The sequence below is a fragment of the Ambystoma mexicanum genome, chromosome 2q (assembly GCF_040938575.1).
Source record: "Ambystoma mexicanum isolate Mex_15411 chromosome 2q, UKY_AmexF1_1, whole genome shotgun sequence".
NCBI classification, from domain to species: Eukaryota; Metazoa; Chordata; class Amphibia; order Caudata; family Ambystomatidae; genus Ambystoma; species Ambystoma mexicanum.
Window position 1 is genome coordinate 1,445,608,834 of NC_090924.1, and position 19,464 is coordinate 1,445,628,297.

Sequence of the window (19,464 nt, forward strand, 5' to 3'; positions counted from 1 at the left end):
TAGTCGACATTGGTCAGCCCATCCGGACCCGGGGCTCTTGAAGTTTTTAATTTAAGAATGGTGTTTTCGATTTCCTCTGCATTTGATACTTCAACCCATTCTGTCGTGGCCTCTTTTCCCTCCTCCGGTACTTCCTCTTGCGGTAGGTCAAATTGGGCCGTTAGGTACGACATCCATTTTTCCTCTGACACTGAGTTTGCCATTTCTGTAGCCATGTTCGAGTTTGTTGTTTTAATCAGTGCCCAAAAATCGCTAGCCTTTTTTGTATTGAGAGCGCTCATCATTTGCTCAGCGTCTTGCTGATAGAGTTGGAATTTGTGATGTTTTAGCCAGTGTTTGTAGGCTAAATGTGCTCCCATGCTTCTTTGGTGTTACTTTTCTTTGCAAATCTCTTCAATTTCTGGACTGTTTTCCTCTTTTCGACTATCTGTTTGTCGTAGATATGTTTCGGACAAACTGCCTGTCTTTGTTTTCCAGCGACTGGTCTTCTGAAAGGGAGCTGCATTGGTAGATAATTTGGACGCTCAGCCCCCCCCACTGGGTCGTCTTCTTCCGTGGTCTTGCCATAGTTCCTGGTTATCTTTATGATGTCTGCTTCCGTTAGACGTATATGCGTTTGCTGGTTATTTACCTCCGCTTGAAACTTGTATGTTGGATTAACCGGGTGATTACCTTTCCATGCGCACCTCAGGAGGTTATGGTCACTGTGCGAGGTTCTTTGGACTTAAAATTCCAGGATCCTTGTCAGGAGACCTTGGGGAGCGTAGATGTAATCCAAGGTGGCTTTGGCGTTCAGATTTTCCCATGTAGGGATGTTTGCTTGGTTGGGGAATAGAGATTCGATGTTGTATACATTTCTCGGCTTGGTCACCGACTTCCAGGCCTTGCCCCATTTAGTTGCGTTTCCTTGTGGGGCCTTGTCTTTTCTGATCGAATGGTATTCACCACAATCCACGTTCAAATCGCCACACAGGATGTCAGTTCTTTCAAACTACGTGTAAATCCAGTCTATTGTTTCCCCCTTTTTCTCACAGTATGTTTTTGTGTTGGTCCGTTGGGGGTTCCAATATGTATTTATTATTACTAGTTAGCTAATATCTTCTGTTCCCCCACTGTGGATTGTTTTCTCCAGGATGTAAGTATCACCAACATCTCATAGGATTCCATTAGTTTCTTTGTCAAGGAAAAGCCGGAGCTAATTTTTATGGCTGTCAACAACCCCGAAGATGGGCGACCCAGAAGGCCTTTTGTGGCAGGTGATATTTCTACTTCAAATCCATCTAGGGTCGGTGTCTCTAGCAGCCATGTCTCTTGGAGACACACAATGTCCATACTGGTTAGGTCTACATCACTCACCGTTGTCAGATGAGCGTGCCCTTGCGTGTTCCATGAGCCTAAGGTTAATCGTTCAGCACCTGCATCAATCATTATGTTCACCGATCCTGTGTGCGATTGTGCCGGGCTTGTAGTTCGCTGCTATCTCCGAAAGTTCGGGTTCAGGGTTGATGGACCTTGTGGTTTTGAGGGGACCTTTGTTTGGTCCGTGTTTCTCTCTTCGTTTGCCTCTGATGCTTTCCTGCGTGTGGATCTTCTTGGGCTTCGGTTTCTTACCCTTTTCGTCTCCTCTGGGTTAGACTGTGTGTTGTACTTTTGCTGGTCCTTCATGACTCTTTCTTTCTCTGTTTTTTCGCTAAATTCGCCGGTCTTCCTGTTTTCAATTGTGCTGGTGCGGTGGCTATGCCGTTGCTCCAGGTCATCCTGATATCTGTGTCTTGATGGGCTGGGATACCGCTTTTCCTGCCACTCTTTTCCCAGGCGGTTTGATTTATATCGCTCTTCTGTTCTAGATAAGTATCGCTGTGTTTGTTCTCTGGGTTTTTCCTTGCTCCTTTTTTCTTCGGTGTTGGTTATGGTTTTTATTTCTGATAATGTGAAACCGCTTTTTTCCAGTTCACTGACTGCTATGGGGTTTATGTATTGAATTCCAACCGCCTTTATGTGGAGATATGCCTTTGCTGTGTTACCTCTGTGGTAAGGCTCCACTAGTTTGATGTCTTCTGACTTGATGCTTTTTAACGTCGTTGTTTTGCTTATTATTTCTAGAATAGTTCTCCTGTTCAAGACTATGTAGTCTTTAATTCTTTTTGTTTGTTCAATTTTAAAGACGCGTTCCACTTCGTCAGTTCTTATGTCTTTGCTCTGATCTCTGCTTACAGTTTTGACTGCTCTTCTGAGCTCTGGAGTTTCTTTTCTTCTCGATCTGCAATTGTCCTCTATGCAGTGTGTTATACTACCGTAGCATGTCTTACTTTCATTTCTATTAGCGGTTTGCTCTTTACACTTTTTCGGGCTTGTATCTTCCATGTTTTCGTGTTCTTCCCCCGCTTCTATTCTGCTTACCCAGTGTTCTAGGACTGAGGTTTTTTTTTCCTCCACCTCTTCAACAATGAACACCTCCTGATCTGTGTCCCCAGGGTTATCATCCCAGTGTTGCGAGAGGTTCATCAAGACTGAATCTTTCCAAACCTCTTCCGTTGATTTTGGGGAGGCCGTGCTGTTGGGTTTCCTTTTCATTGGTCCCACAAATTCAAGGCGTTCCTGTCTTGGGTCACGATCTTTGGGTGAAGTTTCTTCGATTTATGGATGCCTCCGCTCAGTGTCCGTGAAGGTGTACACTCCGTGTCATTGACTGCTGTTCTAAGTGCCCTTGGGTTGCTTGTATCTAGGAGACTTGGTTCTCCCGGTTTTACTATCAATGGTGCACTGGTAGTTGGAGTGTCCCTGGATTTGTCATTGGCGTTTCCTTTTGCCTCCTGTAGCAGATCCAATTCTTTCAACCTTTCTCTGATCTCAATTTGGTTCTGTTGCATTTGGTCTGTTCCGGTTTGCCTTTTCTTTTCCGCTTGCAGTGAGTCTACTAGTTTATTAAGTTCTTTTTTCAGATCTTCTACTTTATTCTCCCAGCATTTTTGTTGGTTGTTGTTTCTTTCTTCAAGGGCAGTGATATAACCTTCAATGTAAGTCATTTTTGTTGTTAGGTTTGTTAAGATAGCCGTGTTGTCGTGTACTCCTTCTTTTATCGCCTCATACAATTTACAGAAGGGGGCTAGGTCAATCGTAATAGCTGACATGACAGTAACCATGTCCGGGTTTTTGGATGTTGCTTCTTTTAAGATTAGAGAAGGTGTTTCACTGAGGCGTCTGGATTTCGATGATGGAATCGATGACTCTACTCTTCTGGCGTTTCGGGACCCCTCCATCGGTATATAGTCCTTTGGATGCATTCCAGGTTGGTCATTTTCTGAGTTATTCGTTTTCGAGGGTCCTCTATTGCTTCGCCCTAGATGGTTGTTTATGTCCTCAGCTCCTCGTCTAGCCGGGGTCAAAGAGTCTTGGCTCCTGTTCATATCAATTTTGGTCCATTCCAGCCGATGGTCCTCTCTCTGACGGGCTTTTGGGCGGTCCGCCTGTGTTGCTGGGTGCCTCTCTACGATTGATGAATTGCCTTGTCTATCTCTTTCCTCCTCTTGTGTGGACTTGTTACTTTCTCTTGACTGATCCTGTTCTGTGTGTGTTGTTGTATTTTTTGCCGCAATGTTCTCTTCAGCTTGTTTCCCTCCATACCTTTGCTTTCCTAACGGGGACTCTAGCAAAGTGATGTCTTTTTGTGCTTGGTTATGCTCTGTATTGTCCCCAATACCTGGTGGTTTTTGGGGTAGGTGGGGTTTGCTTGTCGATGGGGACACTACTTTTCCAGATGGCAGGTCAGCTTTGCGGCCTTTGCTGACTGGCGTGATGTCCTGCACAGCTTCTAAAATTTCAGCGTCGGACAGTTCTGCTTCCGTGTCTAGCTTTCTTTTCTGATGTCCAGAAAAGAAGGCCTTTAAGGTGCCCGACATTAGCTGTGTGGGGAGCCATTCTGCGTGCACTGCGCTTCTTTTCAAAGGTTTTTGCTGCCTGATTGCGGTTAGTTTTTTGTTTTTTTGTGATTTTGACGTTATCGTGGCTGCTTGTACCTTTCTTTTTTTCAGGAGTTTGTCTATATTTTTTGTTTTCTCATTTGTCAGCAACTGTATGGCTTCCGGGTCTGAACCCGACTCTGAGATTTTCTCCTCGTTCGATGCGTCCTCATCAGTTACAAAGGCATCGTGACTTTCCTCGATTATTGCGGCGTGTGACCCTTTATTATTTACTTCTGTTCCACTAGCCGGCTTTTGCCTTGCTGTTTTACTGCATTTTTCAGGTAGGGACTTGAGTGGCTCATAGCACATGCCAGGGTCCCAATGCACTATTGCGATGGTGCTCGTCCTGGTCCTCTCACTTTGCTGGAACCCGTCAGTGGTCGGGCCTGCTTTGGCCAGCTCCCCGGGCCGTGTTGCACTCTCTCGCCAGCTTTCGCTTTGTCCTCCGCCTTCCTGCAGCGCAGCGTCCAGGGGGCTGACGCCTTCGCAAGGGGCCGGCTCCGCCTACCTGGGAGCTGAGCCGGCAGCCGACGGCACCAGCGTCGACACACCTCTCGGGATGGTTGGGGCTGCCTGTGCCGCGAGGACCGCTGCACCTGGCCCCCCGCTGGCATCCCAGACCGGCGTGCCGCGCCGCTCAGGGTCCGACAGGAGCCGCCCTGCGGCCGCCGCTGTTGGAAACCTGCTCACCATACCGGCGGTTAGCTGCGCGCTGCATGCCAGGTCGTCCGACTCCCGTGTCTGGTCCGGTGAGCTGGTTTGAGCCCCAGTGCTTCCTTTGTGGCTTTCTGTGAAGTTTCGCTGGACGAGGCTTCGGTTTCTTTGTTGTGTTTTGATTTCATCCTCATCCGCCGTTAGCATTCCCAAAGGTGGATTCTTAAGCAGATTCTTTAGCGGCTCCCCTAAGCTGCTGAGTTCGCTATGGCAGTCCTTCGAGGTGCGCGCCTTCCATCTCACGGTTGCATTTGCGTTTTTGATGTTTTGGGTGCTTTTGGTGTGTTTGGTGCTCCTGAGATGACGGGGACTCAGGTCATGGTCCATATCTAAATCCGTGTCCATGTCTCCGTCTGTAGCTGCGTCTGAAGCTGTAGCTGTAGCTATCACAGTAGCCTCAGACTGTGCTTGTGGTCGGTCCTTTCTTACCATTTGCGTCTGTAAGAGCTGAGCTTGCCTTGACGATTTTTCATTTGAGTCCATTCCTCACTTTATCCTCGTGGATCCCGCGGACTCCTGCAGACTCCACAACTCTCCTCACAACTCCGCTCACCGCTTCGCTCAGGTGTGGAGTTTTTAAATCCTCCCACACTCTGGTGGTAGTAGGCAGAGTAGAAAGACTGTAAACTGTAGAGACTCCTGCAGACTCCACAACTCTCCTCACAACTCCGCTTACCACTTCGCTCAGGTGTGGAGTTTTTAAGTCCTCCCACACTCTGGTGGTAGTAGCCAGAGTAGAAAGACTGTGAACTGTGGAGACTCCTGCAGACTCCACAACTCTCCTCACAACTCCGCTCACCGCTTCGCTCAGGTGTGGAGTTTTTAAGTCCTCCCACACTCTGGTGGTAGTAGCAGAGTAGAAAGACTGTAAACTGTAGAGACTCCTGCAGACTCCACAACTCTCCTCACAACTCCTCTCACCGCTTCGCTCAGGTGTGGAGTTTTTAAGTCCTCCCACACTCTGGTGGTAGTAGGCAGAGTAGAAAGACTGTAAACTGTAGAGACTCCTGCAGACTCCACAACTCTCCTCACAACTCCGCTCACCTCTTCGCTCAGGTGTGGAGTTTTTAAGTCCTCTCACACTCTGGTGGTAGTAGGCAGAGTAGAAAGACTGTAAACTGTAGAGACTCCTGCAGACTCCTCAACTCTCCTCACAACTCCGCTCACCACTTCGCTCAGGTGTGGAGTTTTTAAGTCCTCCCACACTCTGGTGGTAGTAGGCAGAGTAGAAAGACTGTAAACTGTAGAGACTCCTGCAGACTCCACAACTCTCCTCACAACTCCGCTCACCGCTTCGCTCAGGTGTGGAGTTTTTAAGTCCTCCCATACTCTGGTGGTAGTAGGCAGAGTAGAAAGACTGTAAACTGTAGAGGCTCCTGCAGACTCCACAACTCTCCTCACAACTCCGCTCACCACTTCGCTCAGGTGTGGAGTTTTTAAGTCCTCCCACACTCTGGTGGTAGTAGGCAGAGTAGAAAGACTGTAAACTGTAGAGACTCCTGCAGACTCCACAACTCTCCTCACAACTCCGCTTCGCTCAGGTGTGGAGTTTTTAAGTCCTCCCACACTCTGGTGGTAGTAGCCAGAGTAGAAAGACTGTGAACTGTGGAGACTCCTGCAGACTCCACAACTCTCCTCACAACTACGCTCACCGCTTCGCTCAGGTGTGGAGTTTTTAAGTCCTCCCACACTCTGGTGGTAGTAGCAGAGTAGAAAGACTGTAAACTGTAGAGACTCCTGCAGACTCCACAACTCTCCTCACAACTCCTCTCACCGCTTCGCTCAGGTGTGGAGTTTTTAAGTCCTCCCACACTCTGGTGGTAGTAGGCAGAGTAGAAAGACTGTAAACTGTAGAGACTCCTGCAGACTCCACAACTCTCCTCACAACTCCGCTCACCTCTTCGCTCAGGTGTGGAGTTTTTAAGTCCTCTCACACTCTGGTGGTAGTAGGCAGAGTAGAAAGACTGTAAACTGTAGAGACTCCTGCAGACTCCTCAACTCTCCTCACAACTCCGCTCACCACTTCGCTCAGGTGTGGAGTTTTTAAGTCCTCCCACACTCTGGTGGTAGTAGGCAGAGTAGAAAGACTGTAAACTGTAGAGACTCCTGCAGACTCCACAACTCTCCTCACAACTCCGCAAGTTAATGGTTAAATGGTTCTGTTTTACATACCCATCTAATGCATCCAGAAACTGTTGAAGGCCTTGCAGTTTCTTTGAGAGCAAAAGTAAACTGTCTGCATAGAACAGAGCTGGTCTGGGTTTGCCTCCCATTTTCGGGGCATCTGATATCACTTCTTCACATTTTTTTTGTGCATATGCAATGAAAAAATTGAAAAGCGTCGAGGTAAGTACACATCCTTGCCTCAGTCTTCTTCGTGTTTCGAACTCAGATGTCAAGTTACCCTCTAAATCAAATTTCACTTGCATTTTTGTATTCATGTGAAACGCCTAATGCAGTTTATCAAGTAAGGCAGACAACCTGCATTTATACATTTTTGGAACAGTAATTTTCTTGATATCGAATTGAATGCGGCCTTCAAATCTACGAATATGAGATGAATAGGTTGGTTGATGCTCTCATGATGTGTTATTATGGTCTTAATGGTAAGTAGATTTACTGTCGTACCCATTCCTGGTACGAATCCAGTTTGAAAAGGATTATGCTGTACGTTTTTTTATGCTCCATGCATTAAAGTCCCTTAGAGCGAACATGGCAAAGATTTTCCCAGCCACATCAAGAAGGGCGATCGGCCTGTAATTCATAGGAAGACAGATCACCCTTTAAAAAGATGCTATGGAGTATTCTCACCCAGTGCCAAGGATGTTCTTTCAACATATCGTTATTTAACCCATCTGGGCAAGGTGCCCTAGATCTATTTGATTTCCTAATGAAATGGTAAATATCCTCCTCTGTTATCAGCAGTTCATCAAAACCATATGAGGTGGCCACCATTTCTTCGTTGTCATTTTTGATGATAATGTTTAAGTAATGTATCCTGTGATGTATATATTTGCATAAATGAAGTGTATTGCTCTTTCCTCAGTAAATTAGACAAATTTATGAGCCTTTTGTATAGGGACGTAAGATTTCTTTCATCCCACTTCAACCGTGTTTCGGAGTTGTTAATATTCAACACCACTGAATATCACTTCTTAACAAGAGCTTTTCCATCACACAAGTCAAATGACCACTTAGTTGTAAGAAGTTCATGGTCACTATTTTCTTGAGTCATTATTTCAAAGTCTGATGTTCTGCCAAATGTATATTTGTCCATGAATATAAAATCTATAATGGATTCAGTAGTAAGATTGTTTTTATGTCATATGGGGATAAACAATTTAAATGTAAGTCTCCAACTAGCACAGTATTCCTGGTTTCTGGATTCAGCAGTATCAGGTGAAGTAGATGTTCTAGGTCTTGGAAGAACTTCTCATCAGACATAGCTATCAGATTTCTGTACATATTTAGTAATGCTATCATACCACCTCTGCATTTAATTTTTACCAGCTGCAAGTGAATACTTGGATTAGCCCATGGGAAGATATCTACCCCTTCACTTGTAGTCACAGCTACTAACAGTCTTGAAGAAGGACAGCCTTTATTGTTAGATTTTGCTGCTGACAGTAATAACTCATGACCATTCCATACAGGTTGCTCAACTAGCCATGTCTCTTGAAGGGCAATTATGTTAAACTCTGCTATTTCTGTTGCGGTTGTTCCAAGCAAGTGAGTATAGCCACGTCTATTTCAACTTGCTAATGAGACTTGCCCTGTCTGAGACTGCTGGTCTAGTTATGATCTCTCATAATTGATGTTCTCATCTATGTACATATGTCCCTGTGCTAATTTTGGTTTGTAAATGTTCGGTATTTTTACTGATGGTATCATTTCTCCTTGCCATGAAGATCTATTCACCACTGCGGAATCTCTTGCCAGAACAAATCCTAAAGCAAACAGATCCATTTTTGTTTGCCACAAAAGATTTCTTGCAACAATAGATTGTATCCATATTCTAACTGTTTTAAGAGTTTCATCATTCAAAAACTCTACTTAACGGAAGTCAAATGTGGTGATAACCGGGATATTTACCATGTCTTGAAATATGGCCAGGATAGATGTGCGATTTAAATCATACATTGGAAAGGGAGCTTCTCTACATTTTAATATAAAACATTGACTGTAATCTTTCAAATTCTTATGTTGTTTTTTATCATTACCCATTGCGGCCTGAGGGCCTCTTGTTTTTTGTGTGAGTTTTGAATGGCTCCTAGCCTCAAAGTTCTCATGGCTCAGATGGGCCGTATTGGCACTTCCAAGCTATCGCTCAATTCCCTTTTCCCCTGCAGAATTTGTTTAGCTAATAAGGGGTTTGTCGTTTACTATTGGTATTGAATGTGTAATAAAATTTGCTTCATTCTTATCATTGACCATTTTCTGTTGTTGTACAAGGTCTTCAAATGAAGCTTTTATCATGGACTGTATCTGGGGTATCATGTTACCACTTACATTTGTTTCGCCAATAACTAATTTGTTGTTCACTATGGGTGTTGGTTTAGGTGTGGCATTCACTTCATTCTTGCCATTAGGAATCAATGGGACAGTAGGTGTGTTTACAATCCAGTCCACTTTTCCTGCCTCTACTCCTGCTACATCTATGGCAGATAGCAAGTCATCTAGAGGTTCAGGAGTCTTTATTTTAGTATTTCTCGTGATGGTTATTATTTTGCGTATTTTTTCTTAGCATTAATTCTGTAACAATCTAGACTTTTCTTCTGACCACTGCGTATCTCACCCATATTTAGTTGTCTTAAGGTTTGTTTTTTACTGGTCACTTTATTTGGTAAATGTTTTGTTAACTTCACCCCTGTTGTTTTTAGGTCAATGGTTTTATTAACATGAGTATTTTTGGCATTAAACAAGTTGAAAGTGTTCAAGGGGTTTTCATGCTCACGGCACATAGACTCAATCAACACTACTGCACCTTCTGTCACTCCTGTAACCACACATTCAGATTGCGTCAGTGCTACATCTGCTAAAGATGGAGTGGCATAATTCAGTGGTTTATTTTCATTCATATGAGGATTCTCTATGATGGAATCATTTAGTGCATCATTTCGTGCTTCCTTAGATTGCTCATTCAGTCTTAGATCTAATGCATCCATCCACTTAATAATCCTATTATTTGGGTGGATTGACTATTTATTTTAAGATCTAATGTTTCAAATAGTTTTGTTAGTGATAACATCATTACATTCATGGACTTAAGTGCAATTTCAATCAGTGGCGATTGTTTAGTATCATTGCAATTAGGACCAGGGTCAGAGCCACAGTTTGGATTTGTCATAGGTCGCTGTGGGCGACGCAGAGTAGGGTGAACATAGGATAATGAATGATTGATGCTATTATGTAGGGTTTCATCAAACAGGCTACGCGATTGGTCTGAAGTTTTTCTCGGGCTCTGCGGGACACGAGCAATTGGTTGGTGAAAAACATGCTGGCATTCCCACCGACACTTAATGTGGTGTTTTTGCCTCCTTTTTCGATTGAATCATCATGGGTCACTTTCTTTGTCGTGCTCCTAACTCAGTTCTTCTGGAGCCTGACTAGTAATGTCTACAATTACTTTTTCAATCCAGGGGATATTTAGGGACAGAACTGGTACACCTAACGGACTTTCCATAGGTTTATCGATTTCTTTAATAGCTATTGCATTTTTTTCACTAGTGTGTACTTGTGTGTTCGTTAAGGAAACATTTGTTATATTAGCCTCACTTAAAACAGTGTGGTCAATGACTGCACATTTTTTTTTTTGTAATTTGTTACCTCTTTGCGCTACATCATCACACTTCCCGGGTATACAATCTCTAGGCAAACAAAAACCCTGTATGTCAGCCGTGACGCTATTTTTGTCAAAAACAAAGGAAGAAATTCCCGCTAGTTTCTTTCTACTGGCAATCACGGGGGACGGTTTTGCCGGGGTAGATTTTAAATTAATTGCAGAGTGTGAGATAGCAATACACTCCGGCATGACTGATTTCGGGGTATGAAGTTGCAATTGCATGCAAAATCATGCTTTCCAAAGTGAGCAAATACACACTCAGCCCTCTCAGCCCAAACAGCCACAACAGCTCTTATAATGTTCTTGCCCGATGCGTGCACGCATGCATTCCAAAAATATAGGATTGTGGGTCTGAGAAAAAGAAAGGGAGGAGCTTTCATTCAATGCTCACAGTTCGTAACAGTTTTTGCGTTCTCTTCACCTGCAATGTCAATAAATGAGGTCAAATGGAGTCAAATGAGGTCAATTGGAATAGTTCCAGCAGGAGACAGTGAAAATCATCCAAAGTCTTTAAAGATTTGTTATCATACCGTTGATAGTCCGTTGTTTAAGTCCGTCTTTGCTTTCAACCAACTCAGATCCGCAAGCTCACGAGCAGGCACCTCCAGCCACAACACCTCTTACAATGCTCTTGCTCATAACTGTTTTTGCAGTGTTTTTAGACACATATCAGGAGGTCACATGTGTACATCTCTTTACCACCTCAGTGTAATACACCTTTTTTGAATACATGTTTTAATGTGTTTTTAGCAAAACAATTGCAATCAATCACATGCATGGCAACATGTTTATTTCCAATCAGGAGGTGTTAGTCCAATCCTGTTTTTGTTTGCATTCTGGGACTGTTGGAACTGTAAAAATGTTTTATTCTTTCTGTGGTGATGTTATATATATGGTATTTTTTGGGTTTTGTTGGACAATTTTCCAAAAACATGCCTGTGATAAGGTGTGAAAAACCTGAGGGTCTTTCCCTTCCCACTCCAAGAGATCCTCTAAACAGGTGGCCAGAGGAGGGCCATCGCTTTTGGATCCCGACTCTTGGGGAGACTAGTGAGAAAGGATCACCTGGCTAGAGGATCCTCTGGGATTGGGTAGGGATTACCCAGAGGCTAGACATGGTTTCCTCCCTTTCCAAACACCGCCCTCCCCGATATTCCCTCAGCCATCCAGTCATATTGTGTGCCAGACACCTGAACTCTCCTTTTTTAAAACATCACAGTACCATTAGGATGAAGAAGCTACATTCAGAAGCACTCTACTGTTTTCATGGCTGTCCGAGGAAGTCCGGCAATGAACAAACATTGTATCCACCTGAAGCCTGTTAATATTCATCAGATGTATAAAAGGAATTGCCGTAGGAGACAAGGAGAAGGAGTTGGAGGTTGAGATGGAACCTGAGTCAGAGATTGAGCTAGCAGCAAATGGGAAAGCCTGAGCACCCCAAGATCCGCTGTCGGAGCACAGAGCGCTAGATGCCGAGAGCCTGTGGCTTGAGAAGGCTAGAGAAAGTGCGGAGTGCGGAAGTGCCGTCGCAGAAGGGCCAAGCAAAAGGGCCTGTCTGTGTCTGTCCGTGGCAGGCCGCTTGCCGACTCCCCCTGCTACCAGTATAGAGTAAGTGTGTTCCTTCCTTCATCCGCTTTGTACCCCACAGGCCATAACATTGTTCTTGGAGACCATTGTCCCCCACCCTTTTGATCCCGTGACAAGTGTGATAATCTAACCCTTCCTCGCCGAAAGAACTGTGTGGTAGATTGAGCTAACACATCTTCAACTGTGACCTACCTCCCCCTTACCGGCCCTCAAACTCTCAGAGCTGGCTTGGTGCATGGTCAATATATGCTGTTTTATAGCCAACTTCAACCACTAGGCAAGCCATACTACTGTTGCTTCCTCACTGAATGCTGAACGTAAACCGCAATGCCTGAGGCCTTATCCATAGCTCTACACACCCAAGTCCAGCAATCACTACGAGACTCAGCTGGTTGCAACTGTCCTTCGCTTTATTAATGACATACGGCCCTCCGGGCCACGAGCCACATAGTCATTGCAGCCGTAATATGGTGTCTGCTCTATACGAACAAATGCACGCTGTATAATTTTCTGGTGCTATTATGATCATCACAGAAATGACCCAACTGAAATGCATGATTAACTGTCTAACATATTATTGCATATTATCCACTGCCGCTACAAATTATCACTGGACAAATGCTCCACATAAGACGCACGGCACTGTATTGTACAAGTTGCCCTAGCCAACCTTGCCAGACTGTGCCAAACTGTATCCTTCTACCCTATTGGTAGTACCCTGAATTAACCTACCTTGCCAAACTGTCATTCTTCCCTATAGTTAGCATCTTGAACTAGCCCACTTTGCCTATCTATGTCATTCTACCCAATTGGTAGCATCCGGAACTATCCTAGTTTGCCTAACTGTGTCATTCTACCCATTTGGTAGCATCCTGAAGTAGCCTACTTTGCACAATTGTGTCATTCTACCCCATTGGTAGCATCCTGAAAAAGCCTAGTTTCCCTAACTGTGTCATTCTACCCTATTGGTAGCATCCTGGGCTAGCCTAATTTGCTGAATTGTGTCATTCTACCCTATTGGTAGAATCCTTCACTAGCCTAATTTGCTGAATTGTGTTATTCTGCCCTATTGGTAGCACCCTGAACTAGCCTACTTTGCCTAACTGTGTCATTCTACTCTACTGATTGCTACTTGAACTAGCCTAGTTTGCCTAACTGTGTCACTCCACCTTACTGCTAGTATCTAGAACTAGCCTTCTAAACCACATAGTGTTAGTCTATTGTATCAGTCCATTGGTAGGAACACAAACAAGGCTACTAGTTTAACCTTACTATCTCACCCACTGGTAGCTACATCGAATTAGCCATCTCTCCCTGACTACATTGCCTTACCATGTATGTGACGGGCATATATACAGTTCTACTTATGGCCATTCTACACCTGATCTCCATGACTAGCACCAGTGCCCTATACCGCACACATGCTCCATATGTAACTATGAGTAATCATCTGTCAGCTCTCATGGATGTCCCTTTGACACCATTGTCACCTAACAACATGAGTCATGCACGACCACGAACCCCCAAAGATCACATTCAGGACCTACCCAAAACTGATAGACCATGTAGTTCCTCAATTAAAAACCACAGACTCAGTTCCAGACTATCTAAATTATTCAAACCTCTCGCCAGGTCAACTATCAATATAGATTCTAGGAAACTATGCCCCCCAATTAAACCCACCAATGCTATATTAAATAATACTCTCTTCACCCTCCAATACCTAAGCATGAAATCTGCCACCAGAATAAACCAAGAATGCCACTAATAAGCAGATCCCATTAAAACACTGACAGGGAATATCGTTCCACCCCTCAAAGGGCTCTAATAAAGGCTCACGCCACAGAGATAGCGCACCTTATCCAGGCAGAAAAATGTGCTTTCCTAGCCATCAACAAATCATGACTTCATACTGCAGCCGGCCCGGCCTTCTCACATGCAGTCCCAGAGGATCACACAATACTCAGAGCAGATAGAACTGAGGCCCGCAGTGGAGTAATAGCTATAATAGCCAAAAGCAACCTAGCTATGAGACTTGCCCCTTCACCTGATTTTAAATCTTGCTAATCCTTGATTGCTAAACTACCAATCTCCGGATCCTAAACCCTCTCCATTAACCTATTATATAGACCCCCAGGCCCCATTGGGTCATTTGAGGAAGACCAATCCACCATCCTCTCCGACAACCTAAAAAATACTACACAAGTCCTCTTGCTAGGTGAATTCAACCTGGGGTTTAAAGACCCTAAAGACCAGCAAGCAGCTTTAATCACTGGCTCTCTCTCTGAAATAGGTTTTAGTCAGAAAGTGACTCTCCCTACCCATAACGAAGGAAGAACTCTTGATTTGGTGGAAGACTATAACAATGCCTCCATTACGTCTATCACTCCACAATCATGGTCAGACCACCAACTCCTAGCATTCTCACTAGAAGCCATAACACTGACCATTAAAAACATCCCATCTGTCCCCTCCGCACCCACCGACTGCTCCATCCTAGTCAATGAATACAACAAAATAATGTCCGAAGCCTTATACTCCATTGCCCCACTTAAACTGTGAAAGAGTAAACCCAACATGCAACCGAATACCTGGTTTTATCCACACCTTAAATCATTGAGACTAGAACAAAGAAAAAGTGAAGCCATATGGAGACAACCACCTTCGGACGACAAAAGGTCCAACCTTAGCAACATATCTTCCCACTATAAGAAAGAAATAATCCTTGCCAAACAAGACACCTACAACAAGAGAAACCAACAAGCCAACTCAAGCATAAAAGAACTTTTCATAATCCTCAAAGAACTCGAAACCCCCATTCATACGCCAGACAACTGTGTAAAAGACAAAAACTTGTGCACCAGCATTCAACAAGCCCTATCTAACAAAATAGCATCCCTCCAGGATAAGGTTGCTAATACAAAGATAACCTTCACATCTCAATCCAACAACCTTGTAAGCCCACGCCCGCACACAAACCCATTCACCGCTTCAGCTTCTCCAATGTGTCTATACTAGAATTAGAAAAAGTCATCCTCACCCTAAACCCATCTAACTGCCAAGATGACCCATGCCCAGCCCAAATTATCAAAGATGCTGCCAGATATCTATCACCTTTCATCTCAAAGCTAATTAATGCATCTTTTTCCACTGGAACCATCCCCAGCAACCTTAAGGAGTCCTGGGTACTCCTGCTCCACAAAAAACAATCTCTAGACCCATGCATACCCACCAACTACAGACCTATTATCACAGCTCCCTTCCTGCTCAAAATGTTAGACAAGGTAGCAAACCTCCAAATACAGAAATATCTTGAACAAAACCAACTCCTAGGAGTCCGCCAGTCAGGCTTCAGACCCCAACATGTGACCGAAATATCCCTGACAGACCTTAAGGCCCAAATAGATGCACTTACGAACGCCCTATTACGAAAAAACGCCCTATTACTATTCCTTCACCTATCAGCTGCGTTCGATTTGGTGGACCCCACAGTCCTCTATGACCATTTGGACTCGGCTAAGCACTTCTCCCAAGGAGCAATAGACTGGATACAATCCTTCCAGAACAATAGGACAATTTGTGTCTTTTCACCTTCAGCATCATATGACCCCACTCCTATCACCTGCGGAGTACCACAGGGATCATGTGTCTCACCTACCATGTACAACATATTCACCAAGCCCCTTTTCGATGATTTTGACGGTCTCGGTATCACTTACATCACCTACATCACCTATGCAGATGATACCCAGATCCCTTAACCGCTGACGGGAGATTATGACAAGGATTTGGCCTTGGTGAATAGAGTTTACCTAATCATTCAGGCATGGATGGCCACCCACGGTCTTTGCCTGAATGATGACAAAACTGAGCTCATCATCCTCGGCACTACTCCCAATCACAATAAACTCGGCCACAAATACACCAGTTTCAACAACGATGGCAACACCATCAAAGTTGCCAAAGAAGTTAAAACTTTAGGCTTCTATCTAGACGCCACCCTTCCATTCACCAAACAGGTTTACTCTATGGCCTCCACCACTGCTTATACCCGTAAGCTAATTAGAGCTGCCAAACCCTTCCTATCCATGCACAGTTGCACCACCCTGGCCAGAGCCCTAATTCTTTCAAAACTGGACTACTGCAACACCCTATACCTGGGGGCCAACAAGTATATCATTAATAAAATCCAGATTCTCCAAAATAATGCCCTTAGAGCAGCACTGGGCTAAGCAAAAAAATATCATATTTCAGAAATAAGGAGAATGAACAATTGCCTCAGCACCAATGATAACATTTTGCTAAAAATATCCTCACTTACACACAAGTGTCTAAATAACGCCGCCCCATGCTATTTTATAGAAAGGTGTATCAGACAATCATCCAACAGGCCAACAAGAACACCCATCTCCAATTTCCTAACAGTACCTAGGTTCAAACTTGCCAAAACTGGAGGATGTAGCTTCCCAGTTAAAGCCGCTCAGCTCTGGAACTCCCTACCCCCTGCCATAAGGTCAGACCAATCTTACACATATTTCAGGCACAGCAATATCAATTGGATTGAAGATAATGGGCCTCATTAAGAGGCTGGCGGTAAGGGGTTAACGTCGCCGGTAAGGATGCCGGTGCCGTTAACCCCTTACCGCCGCATTATGAGGCCCCTTAGCGGGTCCCACTAAGGCCGGCTGGTAAAACCAGCCGTCCTTAGTGGGAGCCGCTAAAGGACCAGGGAGCTAAAAACAGGCCCGTTATTAACGGGCCAGTTATTAGCTCCCTCCCCATTCCCATTGAGCCCTATGGGGGCTCGAATGGGGATGGGGATTTTGAATGGGGACTTACTGGGTCCTCCAAGATTGGAAGGTCCCGGTAAGTCCCCATTCAAGGAACCCGGACCCGGACACGACTTTGGAGGCAGACATGGCGCTAATGGCACCATGGCTACCTCCAAACTCGTAATGGCTCCCATTGACCTCTAAAATATAGAACCCCTCCCGCTTGCCCCCGCTAGTACCCTGAACTGTATATACTGCCTGACTGGTCATTCATATCTCCTGTATATATTCTATAAGGTCTTTTCGTAACATTATGATACTTGAGCTGTCCATATTTCTGTCTGTATATAATATCTAAATGTTTTTGACCTCTTCCTGCTCTGAACTGTTTTACTTTTTTGTTGTACTTAATTTGTTGACATTATCCCTTTGTTTATACCTGTACAGCCCTGTAACCTAAGCTGAAAATATTCTTGTCTCTTTCTGTGCATTATAAATAAATAAACAAACAAAAAAAACGTGACAAGGGAGGCATGGCTACAAGGATTCAGAAGGGGATTGTGTGGAAAGCTGATCTCTAAAGAAACATTCCTTGAACATGCTTGTTCCACAGGGCCAGCAAGGCCGGCCAGGAGTGTCGGAGGGGCGAGCGAGGAGTCCCTGACCTTGACACGATGAAACCGCAACAGCTACGCTGATCACGTCCAGTGAGTTCAAAGTTAGAAGCGAGCCCGGCTGGCGAAAGACAGGAAGCGCAAGGGATAATTTGTTGCAAGGGAAGGACAATCGTAGGATGAAAGACACGCTGAAGAGACAGCTTTAATTGTCCTTTGTGAAATACAGAATGAAAGTGAAGGAAACAAAGTAAAGGAGTGGTCACGAGTACATTGACATGTTTTCGAAAGACTCTGTTAAAGTGAAAGTTAGTCTCCAAAAGTGCAGGAGAACTGTGCAACGCTCCAGATAGGAGCTAGAGAGGAGAGCTGAGAGAGACGGGAAGAGTGAGCTGAAATCCCAAAGTAGCAAGCAAGTAAACAAGTTAAAGAGTGCCAGGGGCACGACTCTGTAGATGAACTGTGATAAAAGTGTTAAAGAGTGCCAGGGGTACGATCCCATAAAATGATGAACTGTGATAATAATGTTCAAGAGTGCCAGGGGCACGATCCCATAAAAGCCAAGGTGTCAGAGTGATGACACAAAGTTAAACAAATTGTGCGTATTCAAAAGTCTCTGATACAAGAATTGGTGAAGTGTTAAAGTTGTGGACTTGTTGGGGAAGGGACCCCATGTTGAATTAAAAGCAAGCTAATCTTGGGCAAAGCATACAAAGTGAACTGTAGTCCAAGACAGAAAGCATTTGAGAAATGTTGTAAGGTGAACTTTGAACTGGAAGACAAACAGTATTAAAGAGGGCTTTTGCGTCTGGGGAAGAAGTGAAGTGTTAAAGTTGTGGACTTGTTGGGGAAGGGACCCCATGTTGAATTAAAAGCAAGCTAATCTTGGGCAAAGCATACAAAGTGAACTGTAGTCCAAGACAGAAAGCATTTGAGAAATGTTGTAAGGTGAACTTTGAACTGGAAGACAAACAGTATTAAAGAGGGCTTTTGCGTCTGGGGAAGAAGTGTTTGATGAGCCCTGTGTTGATTCTATGGACCTTTCTTGATCCCAAGTCATGCAAGGAAGGGGAAGGGAGCTGTGAGACCGCTCCAATATCGTTTGATGAACATTGAGAGGAAAGCTGTTGTACAACAGCAGTCCTATCCTGAAATTATTTGATACACCCTTTTTTATGTTGTCCAAACCCCTACACAGTATCTTTCTAGAAAGTGAGGGCAAACATTATTAGACACAGACATTGTTTTGATTTTGACTGACAGACTTTGGACTATTATTCTTTTTCTTTTATGATCGAGACTACTCCCATACAGAATAGGGAAAGTGAAACATTCATCCGAAACCCTTATCTTGTATACAGTTTTTCAAAACAAATTCTCATTGTCTGTGTCTACCACTTGTCACCATGTCAATATCACATAATGGCATAGTTCAATCAAACACTGTGTTTTAATTGTTGAACACTGAATAAAACACAATATACAGTGATTAAAAGATAAACAGTAGTGTGCTCCTTAACGTAAGATGAATTGTGATACTTTGTTCAACTGAACAGATTACTGTTGTATTTCTGTTTTAACTGTGGCTAAAGAAAGGCCATTTTAGTTATTCAAAGATAACATTGAAAAACCAGTCATTTAAGTAGATGTGTGAACCCAGCTTACAGGTGACTTTATTTTCAAGTCATATGCAAACCACTACACTACGGATGTTGGGTTATGAAGCCCATGCTTGCACAGATACACATACCATGTGTTCAGCACCACCTTGTTGAGGAATTGGATTTCTGCTCTGCAGGGCAATGGATAAAACCTTGCACACAGACAGTGCAGATTCCATTTAGTGGCATAGTAACATTTAGTGCCACGCTGTAGAGAGAATGGAGATTGATGTCATTAGTTTGCCTTGAGGCCTTTAAATATGTTTCATGCTGCTTGCCAAACTGTCTTAGATTGCGACCAGGGGTCAA